Source organism: Heterocephalus glaber, unplaced genomic scaffold (assembly GCF_053883595.1).
Source record: "Heterocephalus glaber isolate CG9 unplaced genomic scaffold, H.glaber_assembly_v1.0 deba00001546, whole genome shotgun sequence".
Taxonomy (NCBI): domain Eukaryota; kingdom Metazoa; phylum Chordata; class Mammalia; order Rodentia; family Bathyergidae; genus Heterocephalus; species Heterocephalus glaber.
The window spans coordinates 1,299,552-1,326,209 of record NW_028258339.1 but is presented as its reverse complement, the minus strand read 5'-3'; the positions used below and the strand labels follow the sequence as shown (position 1 = coordinate 1,326,209).

General features: G+C 38.4%; 1 pseudogene; it reads left to right on the top strand.

Annotated features, from left to right (window-relative positions):
* The window catches only part of LOC101707962 (sorting nexin-19-like), a 28,295-nt pseudogene extending 12,528 nt beyond the window's left edge, over positions 1–15,767 (top strand).
* Positions 15,768–26,658: the final 10,891 nt, after the last annotated feature.

Here is a 26,658-nt window from a genome sequence, read left to right as displayed (position 1 = left end):
CAACAAAAACCAAAGCTGGTTCTGAGTAGGTAGAGGAGCTTTATTTATACCATCTCACCTTGTGTATCAGTTTTTATTTTTTATAGTATTGTTCAGAGAGGAGGAGGAATACCATGAGACAACACACCTCCAGGCTTGCTTTATAACTCCCAGTCATCTTCAGCTCTCTCCTCCAATGGAAAGAAAACTGGGCCCTGACCTCCTGGGGGCAGCATTGTCTTTTTTTTTTGTTTATTTAGGCTGAGGAAACAAGGGGGGGTGTCTGTTGTGTGTGCCATAGGAAGAATTTTGGAGAAGCCACTTATCTCTAAGTGGAAAAGCAACTTACCTCTAATATTTTTCCTTTTTTTCTGGTACTGAGGATAAAACTCAGGACCTCATGCTTTTGAGGCAAGCAAGGTACCACTGAGCTATATCCCGGGCAGCAAGTTATCTCTAAATGGAGAAGCCACACCTTTTTTGTTGGTGGTGATGTTTTTGGTACTGGGGATCGAACTCAGGACCTTGTGCTTGCGAGGCAGGCAGAGGCACCTCTGAGCTAAATCCCTGGCCCGAAGCCTCATTTTTTAAAACTCTAACTCTAATAGTTTCCTTTTGCCATGAATGCTATAACCCCCTACCTTGCTTTAGCCCAGTCCTTAATTGTGAGGTACCATATTATCTGGCTGACTGTTTAATGTTGAATTGACACATTGATTCCATCAAAGATAGCTGGAGCATAAATTAAGGTAATCTGATTATTTGGGACTGAAAGAGGTACCATTAAAGATTATAAATCCAGATACAAATGATGCCAAAGTCAGGAGATTAATTGCTACACCTGCTAGAAGGTCTTTTTGCTTATAGGTAATTATTCCTAAGAAGTCTTTCTTCATAACTGTCACATCTGATGGATAAGGCTGTTACTGGCAGACATGGTAGAAAACTGTGGAAAAGACAGCAAGTCATGACCCAGCTACTGCAGTTCCAGGAAGCCTGATCACAGCTACACCCAACACTCATCCCAAGAAGTCTGACCTCACTCTGCCCCCAAATTCCTCAGGGCAGAAAATTCCTCCCCTTTCATTTAAAAAACTTTTGTTTTTGCCGTGCTCACTGCTGAGTTCCTTTTTTTCAGACTCAGCCCACCTGTGCACTTATACGAGAATGTGAATTAACAAATGCCTTACTTATACAAAGCCTACCACGAGTGGTCTCTCTGCTCCCCCTCCCTGCCTTCATTACAATAACCCTGTAGCTGTACTCATTTTTGGTAGGGTTGACACAGGTGACACTTTGATGGTCATAACTTTCCCCCTCATCTCCAAATGCATTTTCTTATTCTCTGAAGGCATTACCAATTAAGCATCTGTGGTTTTGTCCCATGGTACCAAGGTAGCTTTCCCTGGTAAAGTCAGATCAAGTCACATGTAGGAGGGGATGTGGCAGACAATCGGAACCAGTGTTATGAAACACTTGATGAATTTGAACAATATAAGAAATTTAGAAAAAGTGGATCTTAGGCTGCATGTCATTCACTGCCAAATCTAATCCCATTTATGCTGTAGTCAGCATCTCAAAATATTAAAATTTTGACAAAAATTTACAAAGCTTACAAGTAGATGTAAAACAAGCCTGTAAGAGCAAAGCAAATCTAGTCTGTCTAGTATAGTTGAACTAAGAAACATGGTGACCAAGTTAATTATAGAAAAATGATTTTAATGTATAATAAGTGTAGTTCTGTAAAAAAAGATGCATTTAGGGTATCCTTTCCCATAACCAATGTGAATTAACATTTAGGGAGAAAACATATCATTTACTTGTACTAAAACTAAGAATTACAGTTTAGAAAAACTTCAGAATTTCTTAGGTACACACAAGAGAACCGCAAAAATTTTGAATACAGTATACAAAAATCAACGTCTATTCACCAACTAAGTACATACATTTTTTGTGGAAAGGTAAGAATGTGTCTTATTGACCAAGAGGAACATGGTTCTTACTAGTTAAATGACGATAAGCATTACACAAGAGAGCAATTTAGTAAAAGAATTTAGTTGCTTTTATAGCATATTCAGGCAATAGTCATGATTGCCAGCATTATCCCCAGGGTAATTAGGCCCTAAAAAATAAGGTATACTATATATAATAGTTTGTTTAACTAGAAAACAAAACTTTAAACAGATACCTAAGGAAACACAACTTTCTGAACTTAATTTTTTAAAGAATGAAAACATAACAACAGACAGTAAAGAACACAAGCATTTATTTTGACAAAGATACAACCTTTCTTAGCTAGTTCTGTTTTAAAGTAGCTATGGTCTCTCATTTTGATAATGTAGAGAATACTGATAGTCCATAGTATGGACTGTTTAAAATAAAATGCTATGTGCAACCATTTTATTATTGTATTTTGCTACTTGCGAGATACATGGAATTTGGTGGCCTGCCATATATTTTGGAACATTTTTGAAAGAGTAAGGCTGATTACTGTTAGCATCCTTAGATAAGGTAATAAAGAAAAATAGTGAGCTCAAAGATTCAAATTTCTGGCTCCATACATGCATAAACAATCTGAAGCTTCCTAGGTGTGTCCTGAAGGAAAATATTCTCTCTTTTAACTGTAGGGCTAAAGTTGCCAAAAACCAAACACAAGTAGTACAATTGGCTGGATTACAGTGCAAGTTTAATTGTTCAGCATTGAAGGTTATCAGTAGTTAAAGTGAGAGTACTGACTTGACCATAGTAAGATACTGTAAATGGGACGGAGATGTTTGAAGGAACCTCAGGAAACTGAATTCCTAATTTATCTATTTTTCTGTATTAGTATGTGCTTGTAACAAATAATACATTCATCTTGGACAATCAGTACCAATACAATCTCATTTTAGTTATTTTTACTTTTCCTTCCTTTTTCCCCTCCCCCTTCATCTTCATCTGCCTGTGTTTTATCCTCTCTCTTTTCTTTTACTCTTTAAATTATATACACACACATGCACATTCGCACACACGCATATATATGTAACAGAAGCCATGTAATATATGACATTTCAAGTCTGATATATTTTACTTCGCATTAAGGTCTCAAAATGCATTCACCTTCCTACAAATTACTCATATTTATCTGTTTTTATGGCTGAGTATCAATGCCCAAAATTTCACTATTAATTATGCTATTATAAAGATGAGTATGCATATGTCACTATAATATGACCCTTTTGGGAAGATACCTGGAAGAAGAATAGCTGGATCAAATAGAATTTCTATTTGCCATACCAAGTTCTATAGGGTTGTACTAAGTTACATTTCTACCAAAAATGTTGCATATTCCTTTTCTCCAACAAGCTTGCCAGTATTTGTTGGTTTTTGAGTTTTTGATGATAGCCATTCTTTTTGGAGTAAGATGGAATTTCAGTATTGTTTTGATTTGAATTTTTCTAATGACTAAAAATGCTAAACATTTTTTCATGTACATATGAGACATTTTTATTTCTTCTTATGACAAGTATTTATTCATTTTGATTGGACATTTTTCATTGGGTCTTTTGTTTTTCAGGTCTAATTTTCACGAGTTCTTTACACATCTTATTTAATAGTCTTCTGTCCAAGGAGTAGCTGACCAAAATTTATTTCCATTCTGTAGATTTTTTCCTCATTCTGTTGGTTGTTTATCCTGATGTGCAGAAGTTTATTTTTATATCATCCCAATTCTTGATTCTTGGTATTTTTGGGGCAATTGTTCAAAAGTCCTTACTTGTGCCTATGTCTTCAAGACCTTAGCAGATTTAGTGTTTCTGTTTTAAAGTGTAGATCTTTGATCCACTTAGATTTGATTTTAATACAGGGTGAGAGATATGGGTCTAGATATGATCTTCTGCGAGTGTATAGTCAATTTTCCAAGCACCATTTGCTAAAAAAGCTATCTTTTCTCTTGTAAATGTTTTTGGCTTCTTTGTCAAAAATCAAATGGCGAAGTTGACTGGGATTGTTTATACATCCTCAATTCTATTCTAATGATAAAAATGACTATTTCTGTACCACTAAAATTCTGTTTTTAACATTTATCTTTGTAGTATAATTTGAAATACAGGATTGTAATGCTTTCTGCTTTATTCTTGTTCCTCAGGATTGCACTGGGTATTCTGGGTCACTTCTGATTCCACATAAATTTTATGAGTGCCTTTCTATTTCTATGAAGAATGATGATAGCATTTTGATTGGAATTGCATTAAATGTATATATCAATTTTGATAATATGGCCATTTGGACAGTATTGCTTTTGCCTATCCAGAAACAGGGAATGTCTTTCCATTTTCTAATGTCCTCTTCAATCTCTTTTTTCAAGGTGCTATAGTTTTTATCATAGAGGTCTTTCACTTTCTCACTTAAGTTAATTCACAGGCATTTAATTTTTTGAAGCTACCATAAGTGGGATTGTTTTCCTGATTTCTTTCTTGGGGAGCTCACTGTTGGTGTTTAGGAATGTTATTGTTTTTTGTGTTGATTTGTATCATTTCATTTTGCAGAATTTGTTAGTTATAAGAGCATTGTGGGAATTTTTTTGGGTCTTCTATGTAATGGATCATGTCATCTCTGAATAAGAATTGTTTGAATTCTTCCTTTCTAACTTTCATCACATTTATTTCTTTCTCTTGCCTGATTGCTCTGGCTAAACTTTTGAGTGCTGTATTGAAAAGGAGTGGTGAACTTGAAGAGACTTGTCTTGTTCCTGATATTAGAGGGAATGCTTTCAGGTTTCCCCCATTTACCATGATGTTTGCAGTGGAGTTTTCATGAATGACTTTTATTAGCTTGAGGTAAAGTCCTACTACACTTGTTTTTGTTAGGGCTTTTTATCATGAGTAGATGATGAATCTTGCCAAATGATTTTTTAGTGAATATTGAGATCGTATTGTGTTTTTATCCTTGCTACCGTTTTGGGATGTATTGCATTTATTGATTTATATGTGTTGAACCATTCTTGTATCCCTGAGATGAAGCCAACTTGGTCATGATCTTTTAATTATTTTTCAAGTTCTTTTTACAAGTATCTTGTTGAGTATTTTTGCACCTATGTTCACTAAAGGGATTTACCCATAGCTTGTCTTTTTTTTCTTTTTCTTTCTTTCTTTCTTCCTTTCTTTCATTCTTTCTCTTTCTTCTCTCTCTCATTCTATCTTTTTTTGATTGAGTCTTCCTCAAGTTTTTGTATCAGAACAATCTAGCTACCAGGAATAAGTGTGACAGTGTTATTTCCTTTTCAATTTCATGGAAGAGTTTGCAGAATATTGTCTTTAGATGTTGCTTGTAGTTCTGTTAAAATTCTATGATGAATCCATTGGGTCTTTGATTTTTATTAGTTGGTAGGGCTTTTATTACTCTCATTGCCTATTATCAGTCTATTTAGAGTCTTTATATCTTCTGAATTCAATTTTTGTAATTCATATTTGTCTAGAAATGTATGCATTTCTTCTGCATAGTAGAATTATTTGGCATATGAGTTTTTAAAATACATTCTTATAATCCTCTGGATTCTAGCTATGTCTATTAAGATTGTGACTTTTTCATTTCTAATTGCATTTTTTTGTATTAAATTCTTTTATTGGTACATTGTAGGTATACAACACAATTACATTTCTCATTGGGAATTGTACCTTTATATAATGCATCTTGGTTCTTATTTTTTTCCCATTCCTAGCCCTCCCTTCACGCCCTCCACCCTTCCCTATTTACAAAGACTTTATTTCCATTTTTTCCATTTCTCATCATTTTTTCCTTTCCCTTCTTTCCTTTCCCCTGGCCCTCCCACTAACCCTACCCCTTTGGACTTTTTCTTCCTATTTTACATTATCGGTTATTCATTCTAATAATTGCATTTTTATGGGTCTTTTCATGCTTTCCTTTCATAAGGTTGATTATGTTTATCAATCTTGTTCATCTTTTCAAAAATCAACTTTTTGAATCTTTAATAATTTGTATTGATTTTTAGTCTTAATTTCATTAATTTCTGCTTAGAATTTGTAATTTCTTTTATTTTACTAGTTTCATATTTGGATTAGTCTTATTTGTCGAGAACCATGAGATCTATGCTTAATTTGTTTATTTGGGATCATTCTATTGTTTTACTGTGTACATTCAATGCTATAAATTTCCCTATTAGAAGTGCTTTTGTTGTTTTTTTAGTTCTTTGTTTGTTGTATTTTCATTCACATTTGATTCTAGAAACTTTTAAAATTCTTCCTTGGTTTCTTCTCTGACCCACTGATTAAGTGTGTATTATTTAATCATTATGTGTTGCATAGTTTCTATATTTTCTTTTGTTGTTGATTTCTAGTTTTATAGCACCATGGTCCAAAACTATGCAGCCTATTGTTTCAATTATTTTGTATTTATTTAAGCATGCTTTATTACCTAAGTTATAGTCTGTTTTGGAAAAAGTTCCATGTGCTGCTGAGAAGAATGTGTATTCAGTAATTCTTGGATGAAACACTCTGTAGATAACTGTTAACTCCATCTGTTGGACGAGTGCTTTAACTTTGATATTTCTTTGTGGAGTTTTTTTTCTGGTTGACCCATCTATGGAAATGGCTATTAAAGTCCCCCAGTATGAATATATTTGCATCAGTCTGTCTTTTTATGTCCAGTAGATTTTGTGTTATGAAATCAAGTCTGCTGATGTTCAGTGCACATATAGTAGTCATGTCTTTCTGTTGAACTTTCTCCTTTACAAGTATGTGGTGGCTTTTTTGGCTTCTTGTTAGTTTTGGCTTGAAGTCCATTTTATCTACTCCTGCCTTCTGTAAGGTTCCTGTTTCATGGCATGTTGTTTTTCATCCTTTCACTTTCAGTCTATGTATTTCTTTTTTGGACAAGGTGTGTATTTTGCAGGTAACATATGGTTGGGTTTTGTTTTTTGATCTAATGTGTCAGTCTGTCTTTTGTCTAGTGAGTTAACACCATTGATATTGAGTAGTATTATTGTAAAGTAATTATTCAGTCCTGGCATTGCATTGCTTTTCCTCCTTTATTTTTCCCTTTTGTTAATTCTCTGAATTAGATGCATACTTTCCCTGAGGCTCATTAGTGCTGGTGGCCCTTATCTCTGTCTAAGATAACATTAATTATGTTCTGCAATGCTGGTTTAGTAGTTTGGAGTTCTTTGCTATGTGAAATCTTTATTTCCCACCAATTTCATAGGATAATGTTTTAAGATACAGAATTCTAGGTTGAAAGTTATATTTTTGCAGGGTTTAAAAATCACTCCAAGAATTTCTGGCCTTTAACAATAGTGTTGAGAAATATGCTTTTATCGAATAAGTTAGCCATTATAGGTTATTTGCTGTTTTTCTCCAAGAACTTTTAGTATTCTTTCTGCTAAATTTCAGGAAATTGTTTCTGATGGGCCTTGTGGATAGGTATGGAGAAGAAGGTATTTGCCAAATCATTAGCTGCATACTAAATACCAGGAGATGTGTTTATCTGCTCAAGAAAGGATGCCATATCTGGTGCAGCAGCTGCAATCAGAGTCACCACTTGATTCAGTTTACAGTAATCTACCATCATTCTTCAAGATCTATCCATCTTCTGCACAGGACAAATGGGATAATTATATGGAGATGTGCTGGGAGCCACTACATCTGCATCCTTCAAATCCTTGATAGTGGCACCAATCTGCAATCCCAAGAATGTGATATTGTTTTGGGTTTACTATTTTGCCAGACAATGGCAACTTCAATGGCTTCCATTTGGATTTTCCAACCATAATAACCCTCACACTTCAGGTTAAGGGTTCTGCCAAGTGCTAAGCATATGTATCCCAATTATCCATTCTGGAACAGGGGAAATGACTACAGGGTTCATTTTAGAAACTACTGGACAAACTGTTAGTCAGACTTCTGCTAAAACTCCATTGATCCCCTGACCTGTATAGGACCCTACTTGTACTGGAGGGCCACACTGTTTTGGACACCTGGAATCAGCATTATTTCAGAAGCAGAGTTCAATAGTTCCTGAAATGTCTGATCATTTCCCCTCCCCCATTGTAGTTACTTTGGTAAAAGGCCTTAGGTCCTTTTGGAGAAAAATTGGAGAAATATTGACTATACACATTTTTGGTGATGTACCAGCATCGTTTCCCAAGGGGACCTGGCCTCCCCTTCATTCAAGAGGTCTGTAAACTGGCTGAAATCTGGGAACTGGTTGAAGGATCATGATTCCTTGTTACTATAATTTGAAATAGGTTAGTGTTCATTTGCCTTAAATTTTGATTTTATAAATTTAGTAAAAATTTTGTAGGCTTCCTGTCTATTTTACTTTTGGGAACACCGTGGCTAATGAGCCAATGCCATAGGTCTGCACATGTCAGACCATTCTGATCATTGCTCTGCTTTTGCTGCCCATTACAATAAATTCATACACTCTGCCTATGGCATTTAAGTGCTGTCACTTGACCCCTGCCACTCTGGGATCAAATAAAACCCATTCCTCTGAAGTTTCCCAACTGAGTAACTGCAGTCCCCACTGTAATGTCTGGCATACACAGAAGAGCAATGACAGGGTTCTTCAGGGATGCCAGTGCTCCTCTCATGAATCTGTTTCTCAGGGTATTAGTGAAGGTTCTCAAGGTATTATATTTCTCAAGGTATTATATTTTATGGCTCATCCCAGTGTGGCAGATTAGGTTTTACATAACAAATCACTCCAGTGTTTTCATTTCCCTAAGCCTCTGAATTCCTTCAACAATAAACCACAGAATGTCAGACATATTTAACTCATTCACAATGGATCACCTTTTGATCCATACTTCTGCCAACCAGCCACATAAACTATTAACACCTTTCTCTACTTCATGAGCTGCAACATTAAATTCAGAATCTCTGGCTAAGGGCCATATCAACAAACTCAGAGTGATCCAGATGTATGTTTTTGCCACACCCATAAATTTCCACACTTGTTCATCAGGCCTCTGCTTATAAGAGTTAGAAAACTCAAGAAGTCCTTTTGGAGAATAGCAGACCTCTCATGGGTCACACTATGTACCTCACCCTTAGGAGTCTTCTGCGATTTGAGCCTGGTTATAGGCCTAGAGGAAAAAGTGGGTGGTAATAGTGGGTCCTAAGGAGTGTCAGCGTTATCATGCTTGGTCAACACAGGATTAGTTTCTTCAAGTATATTAGGAGAGGCCAACACCACAGGGGTTGAGGATTGGGATGCCTCTGCCACTGTGAGTGGGGAAAACTGTTCCTCTGGCAAAATAATCCCATCGAAGTCTAGGAGCTCAAAATCCTCAGCCTTGTCTGAATCTTCTCAAACATCTGCATCCCAGTTTATGGGATCCCATTCTCTTCTGATCAGAGCCCTCATCTTAATTATTGAACAGTGAAACAGGCTTTTGAAAGTGAAATTACAGAATTAGCTATGTGGAAATACCTTGCAGGGCTGGGGAAATTTGTCCGGAAGGCTGTATGTGCTCTTAATCAGCTCTGAATCAATGTTCAGGATATGATGTTTCCCATATAGCCTGGATTCATGTTGGTGGAGCTGATTTATCCAGCCTACCCCAGGGAAATTGGGCTACTACTCCATAATAGAGATAATGAAGAATATGTTTAAAGTGCAGGAGATGCCTTACCATATCTCCTAGTATTACCATATCTTCTTATTAATGGGAAACCTCAACAACACAATCCAGGTAGGGTGATAAATGGCCCAAAATATTCAGGACTGAAGATATGAGTCACCCTGCCACGTAAGGAACGGAAACCTGCTCAGGTGTTTGCTGAAGACTAAGAAAATACACAATGGATAGGAGAAGAATCTAATTATAAATATTAGCTGTAATGTCTTGTATCTAGATCTCCCCCCAATACCTCATGTGGTCATAGTTGGGGCTTTTTAGAGGTAGCTGGATTTAGAATGTGTGATTTTGAGATTAAGTGTGTGATGCTAGGATCAAAGGTGTGTGATTACTAAATTAGTCCATGGATTGATTTGGCATAGTTCTAGGTATAAATAATGGGAAGGCCCCCCCAGGATGTGAGTGTCACCCACTCCAAGAGCATGTAGCCTGGACAGAATATAAGGAGTAGAGAGAGGGCTGCAGTCATTGCTTGTTGCTCATTTGCTGCATCACTTGTTGCTTGGTTGCTACTTTGCTGCTTTGGTTCCTTCTGCCCAATATGAAGTGTTTCTCCTCTGTAAAACCCCGCTGCCATGACACTCTGCCTTGGAGCCAGCCAACTATTTTGGAGCCACCTAACTAGTTTGGATGTTTGATATTTTGTCTCAGCAATGAGAAAAGTACCCAAGATTCCAGCTGTGACTACATGACCAGTTATAGAAACAAGGATTATAATTGTGATGACTATTTCATTTCTATTTTTAAAATTTTCTTTAAATTTTATTTAATCGATACATTTTAGGTATACAATATTATGACATTCATCATTGGAAATTTGCACCCTTATATAATCTCTCTTGGTTTTTATTTTTCCCCCTTCCCCTGCCCTACCTTCAACAACTCCATCCCTCCTTATTTACAAAGACTTTATTTCCATTTTTTCATTTTCTCATATTAATTCCATTCCCTTCTTTCCTTTCCCCTACCCCTCCCACTTTCCCTTTCCCTTTGCCGCTTTTCTTTCTATTTTACATTATCTACTATACCTTTTAGTCCTTATTTACACTTTCAGTTTCTCACACTAGAGAAACCATTCGGTATTTACACATGTGTGTCCTGTTTATTTTACTTAAGAGTATTGCCTCAATGTGCATCCATTTAGCAATAAATGTCTTTAATTTCTCATTTTTTATGGCTGAGTAGTACTCCATTTTATTTAAAAAACCCACATTTTCTTCATCTAGTCTCCAGTTGATGGGCATTTGGGCTGCTTCCAAGTTTTAGCTATTACAAATTGTGCTGCTGTGAACATGGGTGCACATATATCACTGTGGCATGATTCTTTTAACTCTTTGGGGAAGATTCCCAGCAGGGGAATGGCTGAGACAAATGGGACTTCCAGTCCTAGTTCTTTGAGGTATCTCCATACTGATTTTCAGAGTGGTTGCACCAGCCTGCACTCCCACCAGCAGGGGAGCAGGGTTCCTCTTTCCACAGCCTGCCAGCATTTGTTATTGGTTGATTTCATGATAGCAGCCATTCCTTCTGGAGTGCAGTGGAATCTCAGCATTGTTTTTATTTGCATCTCTCGAATGACCAGTGAGGTTGAACATTTTTTCATATGATTATTTGCTATTTCTACTTCTTTGTGTGAGAAATGTCTGTTCATTTCAGATGCCCATTTTTGGATTGGGTCTTTAAATTTGGGAGGTGTGATTTTATTAAGTTCTTTATAGATTTGAGATAGTAGACCTTTATCTGAGAAACAGCAGGTGAAGATTTTTTCCCACATTGTAGGTTGTCCCTTCACACTGGTGGTGGTTTCTCTTGCTGTGCAGAAGCGTTTTAATAAGAAGCAATCCCGCTTGTTGATTGTGCTAGTTCAGAGGCAACTGAGGTTTTGTTTATAAAATCTTTTCCTACACCAATATCTTCAAGAGTTCTACCTAACCTCTGTTCCAGCTGATTCAGCATTTCTATTTTAATATTTACATCTTTAATCCATTTTGATTTTAATTTAGTGCATGGTGAGAGATATAGGTCTAGTTTTAATCTTTGGTAAGTTGAAATCCAATTTTTCCAGCACTATTTATGAAAGATGCTATCTTTCCTCCAGTGAGGGTGTTTGGCTCCTTTATCAAGATGCGATGGCTGAGTGTGTCTGGAGTTGTTTCTGCATCTTCTAATCTGTTCCACTGGTCCTCAGGTCTGTTTCTTTGCCAGTACCATGCTGTTTTTATCACAGTAGCTTTGTAGTATAGTTTCAAGTTGGGCATTGTAATACCACCTGCCATGTCTCTGTTACCTAGAATTGCTTTTGCTATTCTGGGTCTCTTCTTGTTCCAAATGAATTTTTGGATTGTTTTCTCAAGGTCCATGAAGTATGCTGCTGGGATTTTAATTGGGATTCCATTGAATCTATATAGCAGTTTTGGAAGTATGGCCCTTTTCACTATGTTGATCTTTCCTACCCAGGAGCAAGGGATGTCTTTCCATTTTCTCATATCATTTTCAGTCTCTCTTTTCAGAGTGCTATAGTTTTCAGAAAAAAGGTCTTTGATTATTTTGTTAGGTTGATTCCTAGGTATTTCAGTTTTTTGGATACTATTGTGAAAGAAATTGTTTGCCCTATTTCTCTCTCAGTGAGTCTGTTGTTCGTGTACAGGAAAGCTATTGATTTTTCTGTGTTGATCTCGTATTCAGCTACTCTACTGAATTTGGTTATAAATCTAGAAGACTTTTTGTGGCGTTCTTGGGGTCTTCTATATAGAGTATCATGTCATCTGCAAATAATGACAATTTGACTTCTTCCTTTCCTATCTTTATTCCTTTTATTTCTTTCTCTTGTCTAATTGCTGTGGCTAATGTTTCCAAAACTATATTGAACAGGAGTGGTGATAGTGGACATCCTTGTCTTGTTCCTGACTTTAGTGTGAAAGTTTTCAGATTTTGAAAATTTAGCATGATATTGGCTGTTGATATTTCATAGATGGCTTTTATCAGTTTGAGGTAGAGACCATCTATTCCAATTTTTTGTAGGGTTTTTACCATAAATGCATGTTAGAGTTTGTCAAATGCTTTTTCTGCATCTATGGAGATGATCATATGGTTTTTGTCCTTGGCTCTATTGATATAGTGTATTACATTTATTGATTTGTCTATGTTGAACCATCCCTGCATCCCTGGGATGAATCCCACTTGGTCAGGGTGTATGATCATCTTGATGATCTTCTGCATTCTATTTGCCAGTATCTTACTAAGGATTTTTGCATCTATGTTCATTAGCAATATTGGCCTATAGTTGTCTTTTTCAGATATCAGCCTAGATATCTGGTTAAATGTTATATATCGCTTCTTCATTTCTTATGGCAATTCTTTTTTTTTTTTTCTGATACCAGGGATCAAACTTGGGACCTTGTGCTTTCGAGGCAGGTGGCAGCACCACTGAGTTAAATCCTCTGCCTTTTTATGGTAATTCTTGAAGAGAATAACATTTGAATTGGTGGACTGAGTAAAAGAAATGGCTTTCCCCAATGTGCATGGGCATTGAATAATCTGTTTTGGGCCTTAATAGAATGAAAAGGAAGACAGTTGAATTTATGCCTAATTTGCCTGACTAGTTGAGCTGGGACATCAATCATCCCTTGCCCTTCGGACTCATCATTCTCATACCTTTAGAATTGGGCTTGAATCTATACTGTTGGCCCTCTGACTCACAGGTTGTCAAAGTTTACCACCAGCCTTCCTAGATCTCTACCTTTCAGAAGGCAGATTATATATATCCTATTAGTTTTTTTTATCTCTAGGGAATTTTGATACATAGCCGACAGGAACATGAAAATACGTGCTGAACCTTAACTGTTGGGGAAATGCAAGTCAAAACTACAATGAGGGCCCACGACCCGGAAGCTGTCCCAGGCAGACAGTAGTCAGGCAGTCCTGAGGAAGCTGGGACTCCAGAGTGCGGTTGCTCAGCCACCTGAGCCTGAGTCGCTGCTGGCCAAAGTTGGCCAGTTCCCCATTGAGTCTGGTTCAGGCTCACCTGGGCATGCGACCAGAGCGCTCAGATCCCGATCTCCACTGAGAGCCAGAGTAAGTGTCTCAGCACTGCCCTCTGAGCCTGCAAGGTGGCCCTCGGCCAGGACACTCGGGAAGCCAGGGAGATTCGATCCAGCCAGAACAGCTTCTTCCCCTCTGGAACCCACTGGTGGAGGGCTCTGGTGACTGAGGCCTAAGAAACAGTGCTGCCCCATCGCTTTGTAGTGCCTATAGGACTTCAAGAGCCCTAGCCCAGGCCAAATCTCTGCATAGAAGCCCAGATCATCTATCAAGATCATAATTCATGCCCCCTTACCTGCAGTAAAATTGAAGTAAATTGAAGGGGGCTGTCATCTAGAGAAGCCTTACTTCTTTCAGCCATGAAGGCAGAGAATGGGTACCCAACCTAGGAGACCCTAGCTGAGTCCTGCTGTAACCTCAGTAATCTCTGGAGCAGCTGGAAGCTGATGGTTGTAGGGGTCTTGCTCAGCTGGCTCCTGGTCATCCACCTTCTGGTCAATGTGTGGCTTCTGTGCCTCACCTCTGCTTTGTTCATGGTGCTGGGAGGGTGGCTGGGCTCCAGTGCCATTGTGGGTGCTTCAGGTCCACTGCACTTGGAACTCTTCATTCCAGTGGCCACCTGCCCTCCATGCCGCGAGGCAGAAAGACAGCTGGAACAGGAGATGGGCCGCACCATCCAGATGATTATTCATGATTTTGTGTTATCCTGGTATCGTTCAGTGATCCAGGAGCCAGCCTTTGAGGAAGAGATGGAAGAGGTCATGAAAGGATTGGTACAGGAGCTTTGGAGGAGAATGGGCCTACAGTGGACATCCGTGCTCTTGCCCAGAGGGTTCTGACTCTCTGTGGCTGTCACCTCCAGAGCTACATTCAGGCAAAGGAGGCCACTGAAGGGAAGCAGAGTGGTCCAGTTCACCCCTCCCAGCTCTGGGAGGCATACTGCCAGGCTACTGCCTCACATTCTGCTGTGCACAGCCCCAGTGCTGAGGTCACACATACACATGGCATTGTGAATTTGTTGTTTCAAGGTCTGGTGCCCAAGCCCCACTTGGAAACTAGGACTGGATGCCATGTGGTAGTTGAGCTCATTACCTGCAGTGTAATCTTACCACTGATCAACAAGCTGATAGATCCTGATTGGATCCACCTTATACTTGTGGGTATCTTTTCTGGGACCAGAAATGATCCTGTACAAGCATCTAAACCACTCTATACCCCTGGTGCTCTGGAGCAGCCCTCTGTGCCCCCATCTCTGCCACTGATTCTTGAGATGGAGAATCTGCCAAAAGGGAGAGACCCTTCCCCAGGAGCAGCCACAGTGCTTCTAAACTGTAGTGAAGCAGGCCCCTCCCCTGAGATTGAAGAAGGCCATGAAGCTATAGAGGCAGATTTGGGTGGGTGGCTTGAAGAAAGAAAAGTAGGAAACAACTCATCTCATTTTCTATAGCCAAATATTTGAGGCCCCTTGTTCTTATGTGAAGACTCAGAGCTGGAGTCTCCCCTTTCTGAACTGGGAAAAGAAACTATCATGCTAATGACCCCAGGCAACTTCCTTTCTGACAGGATCCAGGAAGCTTTGTGTGCCCTAGAAGATACCCAGGTTCTGGAGTCTAAGGATGGTGATGGATTTGAGGGCACTGAAGGAACAGAGGCGGAGGAGGGTCCAGGGACAGAAACAGAGTCAGGTCTGCTGGTATCTGTGCTCAATTCCTGCCCAGAGATCCAGATGGACACCACAGACAAGGAGGTAGAACAAGGTGTCACCTCCCTTACACCTTTGCTGGAGGAACCAGAAAAGACCTGCCCTGCATGACCCTTGTGCTTAAGGATCTCACAGATGGTGTGAGTTCCCAGGATCCTACTTTGCCACAGGGTTCACTTTCCTCCTCTCCACCTAGTCCTTCTCAGCTCAGGTACCTTCATCTTTGAGCCCCTGAGCAGTCCAGATGGGCCAGGTCTCATCCAGAACCTTCGTATCTCTGGCACCATTACTGCCCTAGAGCACAGTGGCACTGGATTCCACCTGTACATGCTCTACACTGTGAACTTAACTGGATTAGAGTTGTGGGCACTGACTCTGGGCTGGAATGGGTTTGGAGAGCAGAGTTAGTGAAGCTACTGTTCTCAGGGAGACAACTCTCACTTTGCTGTGTTTAATTCAACAAGCTTGTGGGAATGGTCTGAAGCTAATTTGTAAGGCAGAGTAGACTCTTATTCTTTACCCACACAAACAATCCTAGAAGCTCAGGATTGTTAGAATACTACACTAATAGTTTTCAGTGGTTTCTAAACCAGATTGCATTTCATAATTGCTTGGGCTGCTTTTTAAATACTATATACCGGTTCTGACAGACTGACAGATTCTGAATGAGAATTTTAAAGAATGAGTCCAAGGATTCTACATATATTTTAAAAATAAAATGGGGAGGTAGTATGGAGGGCGTTTTGAAGGATCTGCTGCTCTAATCTAACCAGCCCTTTTCATAGCCTATCTGCCAAGTGGTTCCCAAGTTTGTGCTTAAACATCTCTAGGAATAAGGAACTTACTATCCAGTCTGATAGAAATAAACTGCCTTCTCAAAACAAAGTGCAAAAGATTTTACTATTTTTAAAAGAACAGAAGAAACTAGGAGGGAAAAAATTTTGTAAGAGGATTCCTGGGCAAGACCCTGTGTATTGGATTTTACTTTCCTTCTCCTTGAATTTCTTTCTTTTTTTTTTTTTTTTGCTTAAATTCTATTATTGGTACATTTTAGGTGTACAATACATTTACATTTATCATTGGGTCATTGTACCTTTACATAATATATATTGGTTCTTATTTTTTCACATTGCCTGTGCTCACTTCACCCCCTCCACCCTTCCCTATTTACAAAGACTTTGTTTCCATATTTTCCTTTCCTCATAATTTTTCCTTTCCCTTTTTCCTTTCCCCTTACCCTCCCACTTCTCCTACACCTTGGAGCTTTTATACCTATTTCAAATTATGAATTATTCGATTTAATCATTTTAATACTCATTTACACTTTCAGTTCCTCACACTAGAGAAACTATTCGGTATTTACATGTGTGTCCTATTTATTTCACTTAAGAGTATGGCCTCAATATGCATTGATTTAACTATAAATGTCTCAAAATGTTTCTCGTTCTTTATGGCTGAGTAGTACTCCATTTTATAAAAAAAACACATCTTCTTTATCCAGTTTCCAGTTGATGGGCATTTGGCTGTTTCCAAGCTTTAGCTATTACAAACTGCTGCAATAAACATGTCTACACATATATCTCTATGGTATGATCCTTTTAATTCTTCTGGGGAGATACCCAGCAGGGGAATAGCTGGGTCAAATGGGACTTCCACTCCTAGTTCTTTGAGGTATCTCCATACTGATTTCTACAGTGCTTGCAGCAGTCTGCACTCCCAAAAACAATGGAGAAGTGTTCCTTTCTCCTTACATCCCCGCCAGCATTTGTTATTGGTTGATTTCTTGATAGCAGCCATTCTTTCTGGGGTTAGGTAGAATCTCAGTATTGTTTTCATCTGTATCTCTCGAATGACCAGTGATGTTGAACATTTTTTCATGTTTCTTTGTGGCTTTTACTTCTTTGTCTGAGAAATGTCTGTTCATTTCAGATGCCCATTTTTGAATTGGGTCTTTGAATTTGGGGGGTCTGACTTTTTCCAGTTCTTTACACATTCTAGGTAGTAGTCCTTTCTCTGAGGAACAGCCAGTAAAAAATTTTTACCACGTTGTAGGTTATCTCTTATTTCTGCTGGTGGTTTCTCTTGCAGTGCACAAACTTTTTAATAAAATGAGATCCCAGTTGTTGTTGATTCTTTGTGCTAGTTCCCATGCTACTGAGGTTTTGTTCATAAGGTCTTTTCCTATGCCAATGACTTCAAATGTTCTACCCAACTTATCTTCCAGCAAGTTTAGTGTTTCTATTTTAATATTTAGATCTTTAATCCACTTCAATTGTAGTTTAGTGCATAGTGATAGATATGGTCTAGTTTTAATCACTGGCAAATTGAAATCCAGTTTTTCCAACATCATTTATTAAATAAGCTATCTTTCCTCCAATGAGGGTGGCTGACTCCTTTGTCAAAGATGAGGTGGCTGAGGATGTCTGGAGTTGTTTCTGCATCTTCTAATCTATTCCACTGATCCTTGGGTCTGTTTCTTTGCCAGTACCATGCTGTTTTTACCACAGTAGCTTTGTAGTATAGCTTCAAGTTGGGGATTGTGATAACCCCAGCCATGTCTCTGTTGCTTAGAATTGCTTTTGCTATTCTAGGTCTTTTCTTGTTCCAAATGAATTTTTTGATTGTTTTCTCTAGCTCTGTGAAAGATATTGTTGGAATTTCAACCAGCATTGCATTAAAACTACATAGAAGTATGGCTATTTTCACTGTATTGGTTCTTCCTACCCAGGAACAAGGGATGTCTTTCCATTTTCTTATATCCTCTTTGATCTCTTTTTTCAGAGTGCTGTAGTTTTCAGTGTAGAGGTCTTTTGCTTCCTTTGTTAGATTGATTCCTAGATATTTCATTTTTTGGGATGGTATTATAAAAGGAATTGTTTCCCTAATTTCTCTCTCAGTGAGTCTGTTATTTGTGTATAAGAAGGCTATTGTTTTTTGAGTGTTGACCTTATATCCAGCTACTCTACTGAATCTGTCAATTAACTCTAGACGTCTTTTGACAGAGTTTATTGCATCTTCCATGTAGAGTATCACATCATCAGCAAATAATGACAAGTTAACTTCTTCCTTTCCTATTTTTATTCCTTTTATTTCTTTCTCTTTTCTAATTGCTGTGGCTAATGTTTCCAGAAATATATTGTACAGGAGTGGTGATAGTGAGCATTCTTGTCTTGTTACTGATTTTAGAGTGAAAGTTTTCAGTTTTTGATCATTTAGTGTCAAGTTGGCTGTTGGTTTTTCATAGATAGCCTTAATCAGGTTGAAATAAAGACCTTCTATTCCAATTTTCTGTAGGGTTTTTATCATGAATGGGTGTTGGATTTTGTGGAATGCTTTTTCTGCATCCGTTGAGATGATCATATTTTTTGTCCTTGACTCTGTTAATATAGTGTATTACATTTATTGATTTACATATGTTGAACTATCCTTACATCCCTGGGAGAAATCCAACTTGGCCAGGGTGTATGATCTTCTTGATGACACTCTGTATTCTGTTTGCCATTATCTTTTTAAGGATTTTTGCATCTATGTTCATTAGGGACATTGGCCTGTAGTTCTCTTTTTGGGTTGGGTCTTTCCCTGGTTTTGGAATCAAAGTAACACTTGCTTCCAGGAATGAATTTGGAAGCCTTGCTTCCCTTTCATTTTCCTTGATGAGTTTAAATAGTAATGGTGATAGTTCTTCTCTAAATGTCTTGTAGAAGTCAGCAGTGAAGCCATCAGGACCTAGGCTTTTCTTTGTTGTTAAATTTTTTATTACATTTTCAATTTCACTGATTGGAATCGGGGTGTTTATAATTTCTATATCTTTTTCATTTAACTTTGGCAATTCGCATTTATCTAGGCATCTGTCCATTTCTTCTGTGTTTTCCATTTTATTAGAGTACAGGTTCTCAAAGTAGGTATTGATGATCCTCTGGATTTCTGCTGGATCTGTTGTGACTTCACATTTTTCGTTCTTAATTGCATGGATCTGAGTCTTTTCTTTCCTTTTGCTGATAAGGTTGGCTAAAAGTGTATTGATTTTATTTTTTCTTTCAAAAAACCAACTCTTTGATGTATTGATTTTTTGTATCATTCCCTTAGTCTCCATTGCATTGATTTCTGCTCTGATCTTTATAATTTCCTCTCTTGTATGAGCTTTGGGTTTGTTATGCTCTTCTTTTTCTAGGAGCTTGAGGTTCTGCCTTAGGTTATTTATTTGAGTTCTCTCTGTTTTTTTAATATGGGGATTCACTGCTGTGAATTTCCCAGGTAGAACTGCTTTGTGTCCCATAGATTCCTGTATGTTGTACTAGCATTATGATTTACTTGTAGAAACTGTCTAATTTCTTCTTTAATTTCCTCTGTGACCCATTGGTTGTTCAAGAGGGTGTTATTCAATTTCCATGTGTTTGTAGGGGTTTTGGGGTTTCTTATGTCATTGATCTCCAATTTTATTGCACTGTTGTCTAATAATATACAGAGGGTAACTTCAGTTCTTCTACATTTACTTGACATGTCCTATGAGCTATCATGTGGTCTATTTTGGAGAATGACCCATGTGCCCCTGAAAAGAATGTGTATTCATATTTTGTGGGGGGGAGCACTCTGTAAACATCTATTAAGTCCATTTGTTCAATAGCTTGGTTCAGTTCTAGAATTTTGTTGTTTTTTTTTTTTTTGTCTAGATGATCTGTCTATTTGTGACAGTGGGGTATTGAGGTCCCCCACTACAACTGCATTAGTGCCTATTTGCTTTTTCATGTCCACTAATATTTGTTTTGTACAGTTGGGGGCATTCGTATTTGGTGCATATATATTTATGATTATCATCTCTTCCTCTTGGATTGTTCCCTTCACAAGGATGTAGTGACCATCTTTGTCTCTCTTAATGACTGTTGGTTTGAAATTTACTTTGTCTGCAAATAAAATGGCTACCACTACTTTTTTCTGGGTACCTGTGGCATGGAGAACTGTTTTCCATCCTTTTACTTTCAGTCTATGAATTTCTTTATGAGTTAGGTGTGTTTCTTGTATACAGCACATTGTTGGATTTTGCTTCTTAATCCATTCTGTCAGTCTATTTCTTTTGATTTGTGAGTTGAGGGCATTAATATTGATGTTACAATTGATAGATATTGACTCATCCTTGTCATGATGTTTTACAGTTGTTGGCTCTTTTATTTTTTATTTTTCCCCCTTTACCTTTAGTTTCTTGCTTTCCCTGGTGGCTTCCCTCTGTTGGACCTCCTGGAGTTGTGACCTTCATTGTCTTTCTCTAGGATATTGTTTAGAATTGTTTGGAGTGCTGATTTGGTGTTCATGAAATTTCTCAGGTGTTCTTTGTCATGGAAGTATCTAATTTCCCCATCAATTTTGAAAGAAAATTTTGCAAGATACAACAGTCTAGGTTGGAAGCTATTTTCTTTTAGGGCTTGAAATACTTCACTCCAGGTTCTCCTAGACATGAGGGTTTGTGTTGAGAACTCTGCTGTGATTCTGATGGGCTTTCCTTTGTAGATTTGTTTTTTTTCTCTAACTGCTTGTAGGATTTTGTTCTTCTGTTGGGTTTCTGGGATCTTGACTATTATATGTCTAGGTGTAGATTTTTTTTTGATCCTGGCTAGTTGGAGTTCTACATGCCTCACTTATCTGTATGTCCAATTCTCTACCTCTGTCTGGGAAGTTTTCTACTATTACTTCTGTGAACAGTTTATGTCAATCGCACTTTCTCCTGATTTTTCGTGGACTCCTATCAATCTTATGTTATTCTTCTTTGCATCATCTAGTAGCTGCTGGATTGATTTCTCATGGTCCCTTACTATTTTTAAGAAATCTCTGTTTTCATGGTCCTTAACTGCAATCCTGTCTTCTATATCTGATATTCTATCTTCACATTCCCTTAATCTGCTCTGCATAATTTCAGTGGAATTTTTAATCTCCTGGATATCTGGTTGAATCTGTTTCATGGATTCCATTTCTTTCTTATGTTGGGCATTCATGGCTTTCAGCATGTTTCTGACCTCATCGATTTTTTTTATCTGTTTCTGTTCTAGAGCCTCTATTCATGTGTTTCACTCTTCTCACCCTCTCTGTAGTTATCTGGGAGATTATTTCTGCTTTGAACTTTTCTAGAGCCTCATTCATTTGTTTTGTTACTTCCTGTGCTATCAGTTCAGGGTGTCCAGGTGCTTGATTATCAGACTTTTCCACCTTGTTTCCTCCAGAATTTACCCTTGGTGGGGTGGAAGTCTCAGTTTGTGCCTTGCTTACATGGCTTCTCATTTTTGTTTTTGGTACTATCCTTGGTTTATTTTCTGGGTTGATACTTCAAAGTCACTTATTGTAAGTGTCTTTGTTGCTTGTAATTAGAACCCTTATGGAATGAATTCTTCCCAGAAGTGTCTTCCAGATATATAGCTGGTCCTAAGGTTTTGAGTCTCTAATGATGCTGAAGCTGTCTCATTTTCATTATACCAGGAAGGACAACTGATTAGATCAATCACAACACCTTAGCCCAAGTGATACAATCAGCAACACCATAGCATCAAGTACATCTTAGAAAATGACAATTTGTTGTAGTTATTAATCTATCACCTTTAACTGTGCAAATTAAATCAAAATCGAGGACCAGCCCAACATATGTTTACAGTGAATAAACTCTTCAATATAGCAACTTTACTCTTCAGGATGGGAAGTTAGAAGGAGTTGGGGAGGAAGGGATAGATAACTAGAAGGATAGGGAAAGGTTAGCAATGAAGCCAGTGGACACAGGCAAAAGAAGGAAAAAGAGAAGAAGAGAAAAATAAAGAAGAAATCCAAATTAGGGGCAGAACAGGAACAAAAAGAGAGATGAAGAACAATGTGGGGGCAGCAAGAGAGTGAGTGTGAGAGAGACAGAAAGAAAAGAGAAAAGAAAGAAAAAAAGAAGAGAAAAATAAATTTTCCAAAGTGTAGAAAAAGAAAAAAAATTAAAAATAAGAGCAAAAAAATAATAATAATTTTGAAAATAAAAAATAAAAGATAAAAATGAAGGGCCTCCTTCAGGGTATGTCTCTGCTATCAAAATAGACAACGTGGGTAGCAGTGTCCAGATATAAGTCAATAAGTCTCAGCAAGCCAGTAGCAGACCCATGAAATTCAGGCAGATTTCTGGCTGCAAGTCCCAAGTTGAGCTCCCTGTCCTCCTGAAGGGTTGAACTCTGCAAGGTTCTACTGCAGGTTCCAGCTTCCCTTCTCCTGAAGATAGACCAGGTTCAGATGGGACGTAATGATCCATCCAACTTACCAAATAGGGTGATCTGGTGTGCTTTTACTGCAGAGATTCTCTTCACTTTTCCGCTGAGCTTCAGTTTTCATCAAGGAGCCTGAGAGAGGCCCTCTTTCTGTTGCTCACTTCTGCTCTATCTCCTGGAGCTCAGGACAATGGCCTTTATGCTCCCCTGTGCCTTTGCAGTGTGGAACCAGGTAATGGCACAGCCAGGAGGCCAGAGGTGGGGGGTGGGGGCTGCAGGCACCCACCCGGCTAAGCTGGTCACTGTGTGCATGGTGAGTAGTGAGGGGTCCTCACCCTCTGGCTGATCACTAGTCAGCGTGGGGCGGGTTGGATGGAGTGGGTCTCCAGGCAGCCAGGGACCTCTCTCTCCGCCCGCCTGGCTAAGCTAGTCGCTGTTGGCATCCTCCTTTCTTTCATTCTGAATCCAAACATAGCCAAAAGCATGGGTAATGGCTCCCTCCTGGGGAAATCCCAATCCAGTTAAAAGATAGAGTGCTTTCCTTAATCTGCTGAACCCAGCTGCAACATGACCTAACATTTTGAAAAGGAACTTTGTGACATTTTCAAGTTAAGACAATGGAAGTAATTAGAAACACATATACTCATAGGCACATGCATGCATACGCACAAACACATTCCTTCAAAAATAGGTAAATTTTAGAAGTCTGGTCCTGAATAACTCCAACTAGCCTCAAAGGACAGGTATATCTTTGTTATCATTTTGCCTGCCGTTTTGCTCTTCTAATTCCAGATAACCTACAACTTTCTCACATAAAAGTGTTGGCTTCTGGTTATTTCATCTTCTGTTTATAGCATATTCTAACATTATATTAAACAATGGTTTTTATCCCTTATTAGTAAAAAAATTAAATTGACAAAAAATTTTAGATCATATTCTTTCTCCTATTATCTTTTACTTTTTTATTGCAGATTTTGACACCAGCTACTACCTACAGTAGGCATTATAAAAGGGTAAACTGTGTCTGATTTATTTCACTTAACATTACAGTTTCAAAAGAAACTCAAAATATAAATAAAGAGCAAAATAAAAGATGAATAATAGGAAACAGTGAGATAGATCTTTTGCAAAGGAGAAGAGCACCAAGAGATGGAGGAGGGAAAGGGATTAAAAAAAGGAATTAAGATGTGTTATGTAATACCAACTCCCCAGAGTGAATGTAATCATTATGTGCTGCAAAACATGTACTAATAAAAAATTAAAATTAAAAAGAAGAAAAAGGTAAATGAAAAATGAGTAACAAAACTACAATGGGATACCATTTTACACCATCTAGGATGATATAATGAAAAGGGGGAAATATTAAAATTTGGCAAGCATATGGGGAAATTAAAACATTTGTGTATTACTGATGATATTTCCTCAGTATATGCAACATAAAATTACCATATTACCCAGGAATTCCAGTCCTGGTGTCATAGCCCAAATAACTGAAAATTGGTGTTCAACAGAAATACTTGCATACCAGTGTTCATAAGAGCACTATTCACAGTAAGCAATAGGTGGAAACAACCAATCAACAAATAAGTGGATACACAAAGTGTGGCATAACCATAAATGGGATATTATTCAACCATAAAATGTAGCACAGTCATATTTACAACAAGAACAATACATAAAATATGCTAATTGAAAGAAGGCAAAAAAAAAAGGCTTCATAAAGTGGGATATCATTTGTACAAAATATCCAGGATGGGTGCATATATGTAGTAGGAAAAAGGTAAACTAACAAAGTATTTTCACCTATTGGACTCATAACACTTTCAATAATTCTGATACTAGATTTGTGTGGGGGGGGCGGGTTTCTCCCAGACTAAAAATTCTTCATTGGAATCCCTATAATTTAATTCTATTCTGACAATACTTACCTGGAATCAAGAGTGACATCCCATGGGTTAAAGGCTCAGTCCCCCAAAACTACGCCACTTCTGATGCCAATCTTATGTCTAGGCTCTTGAACTTCTGATCAACCAGCTACAAATTGGGGGTCATTGCAACCTTCACTTCAGGTGCAATTATTCAGTAGAATGGCTCACAGAAAGCTGTGAAACCAGTTACCAGCCCCAACTTATTACAATGAGTATTTTAAAGGATGCAAATGACAATCCAGGGGAAGAGATGCATAGAACCAGGTTAAGAAAGCCCCTGAGCAATGAAACTTTTCCCCTTGGCAATCTCCTGGCCTGTGTATGAGTGTAGCAACCCAAAAGTTCCCCAAACCCAGTCCTTTCAGGCCTTTAGGGAGGCTTCCTTACATAAGCATGATAGGTAAAATCCTTGACTGTCGGAAATCAGTGCAACTTTCAGATCCTCTCTCTTCCCTGAAGATCTTTGTGGAGATTTCAAGAATTTTAGGAACAATGTGCCAAGACATAGGGATGAAGAATAAATATAGATTTCTTATTATAAAACACTAGCACATAGACAAATTCAAGAAAGCATAAAAGTGGTTGGAAGGGACTGGACTGAGGCAAAGGAAAAGCGAGGAATTACTTTAATGGTTATAAAATTTCTGTTGGAGGTGATGTAATTGCTCTGGCATAAAACAGGAGTGATGGTTGTACAATGTGAATGTTATGGTTTGTGTTTTGATGTTGCCCCAAAGCCTCATGCAGGTGAAGTGGGACTTTCTCTTTCAGATGTAGTTGAATCTGAAATGTGTGATGCTGGGTTTAAGGGTGTGATTAATAAACCACTACACGTGAGTGATTGGTTTGGCACTGCCCTAATGCTGGTAGCCTGAATAAGACAAAAGGGCAAGAAAGATGCTGCTAAACTCTCTCCCTTGTTGCCTTTGCTGCCTTGTGTGGGCCATGTTATTTTTCTTCTGTGATGTTAGTTTGTCATCCCAGCCTTGGAGTCAGCTGATTATGGACTGAAACCTCTAGGAACTATAAGCCAAATAAACCTCCTCTCCTTTAACTTTGGGTGCCGGGTATTTTGTCTCAGCAATGAGAGAGAAGTAACTAACACAGTGAATATACTAAATACCAGAATTGTACACTTCAAATGATAAAAGTAGGGATTCAACACTGCTGAATAGAGGAGGAGCCACATTTGATGTACTTAGAGAAAATCAACTAAAACAAGTAATTGGAAGAAAGGGAGGGACATACAACCTGATGCAAAACTTAATCAGAAATAAACAGGCATAGGAGTTTATAAAAGGACAAAACAGTCCACAAGCCTGCCTATGGAACCTCTGCCTGCACTCTGTACAGGAACCACCTGCCATAAAGAATCCACTTGTCAAAAAAAAAAAAGGCTCTTTGTTGTGAGAAAAAGAAAGAAAAGTTTATTCCAATGAGCAGGGACTAGAATCAGTGACTAAAATCAGGAGATTCTAGCAGGTAGCAGAGGTAGCAGGGAGAGAGATGAGAGAGAGAGAAAGAGAGAGAGAGCGAGCAGCTAGCAGGGAGTGAAGCCTATACTTATTATACTTATATAGATTTGGGGGAAAGGGCTATAATCATAAGGAATTTTTATGACTTGGATGCCCAAGGACGGTCTGCTCAGGTGGGTATACAGTTATTGGATTTCTTGGCACCAGGGGAGTGGTAAATCACATTTTGAGTCCATTTTGCCCTATTTACTGGGAAGCTGCTGTTGTTTTCTGAAACCAGCCTGTTTGTTTTTTCCTGTTGGTTTAGGGCAGGCCTGACACTGACATTCTGGGAGTTCCCAGTAAGTGGATGGAACCCCCAATAGCATGGCAAAATCAAACCACACAGTGTAAACTTGGAGTATAAGGCCCTCTCACACTGCTTTTGCCCTCCTCCAAACAGAGGACATTGCAGCCCGCCAGCATATTTTGCTGGCACACACAGAGGTGAGTAACCATGAAGCTGCCTCTTCTGGATGGTCTGCCAGTTTGTTCTCAGACTATGAGAGGATAAAAAGGAACCTCTGACTGGGTTGGAAACTATCAGGGATATATTGAGTGTGAGCGAGCCCTGAATCCTCCAAGGAGAAACACTCCAGTGGAGCAGAAGCAGTTAAGGCTGCATGCTGTAGCACCTAAT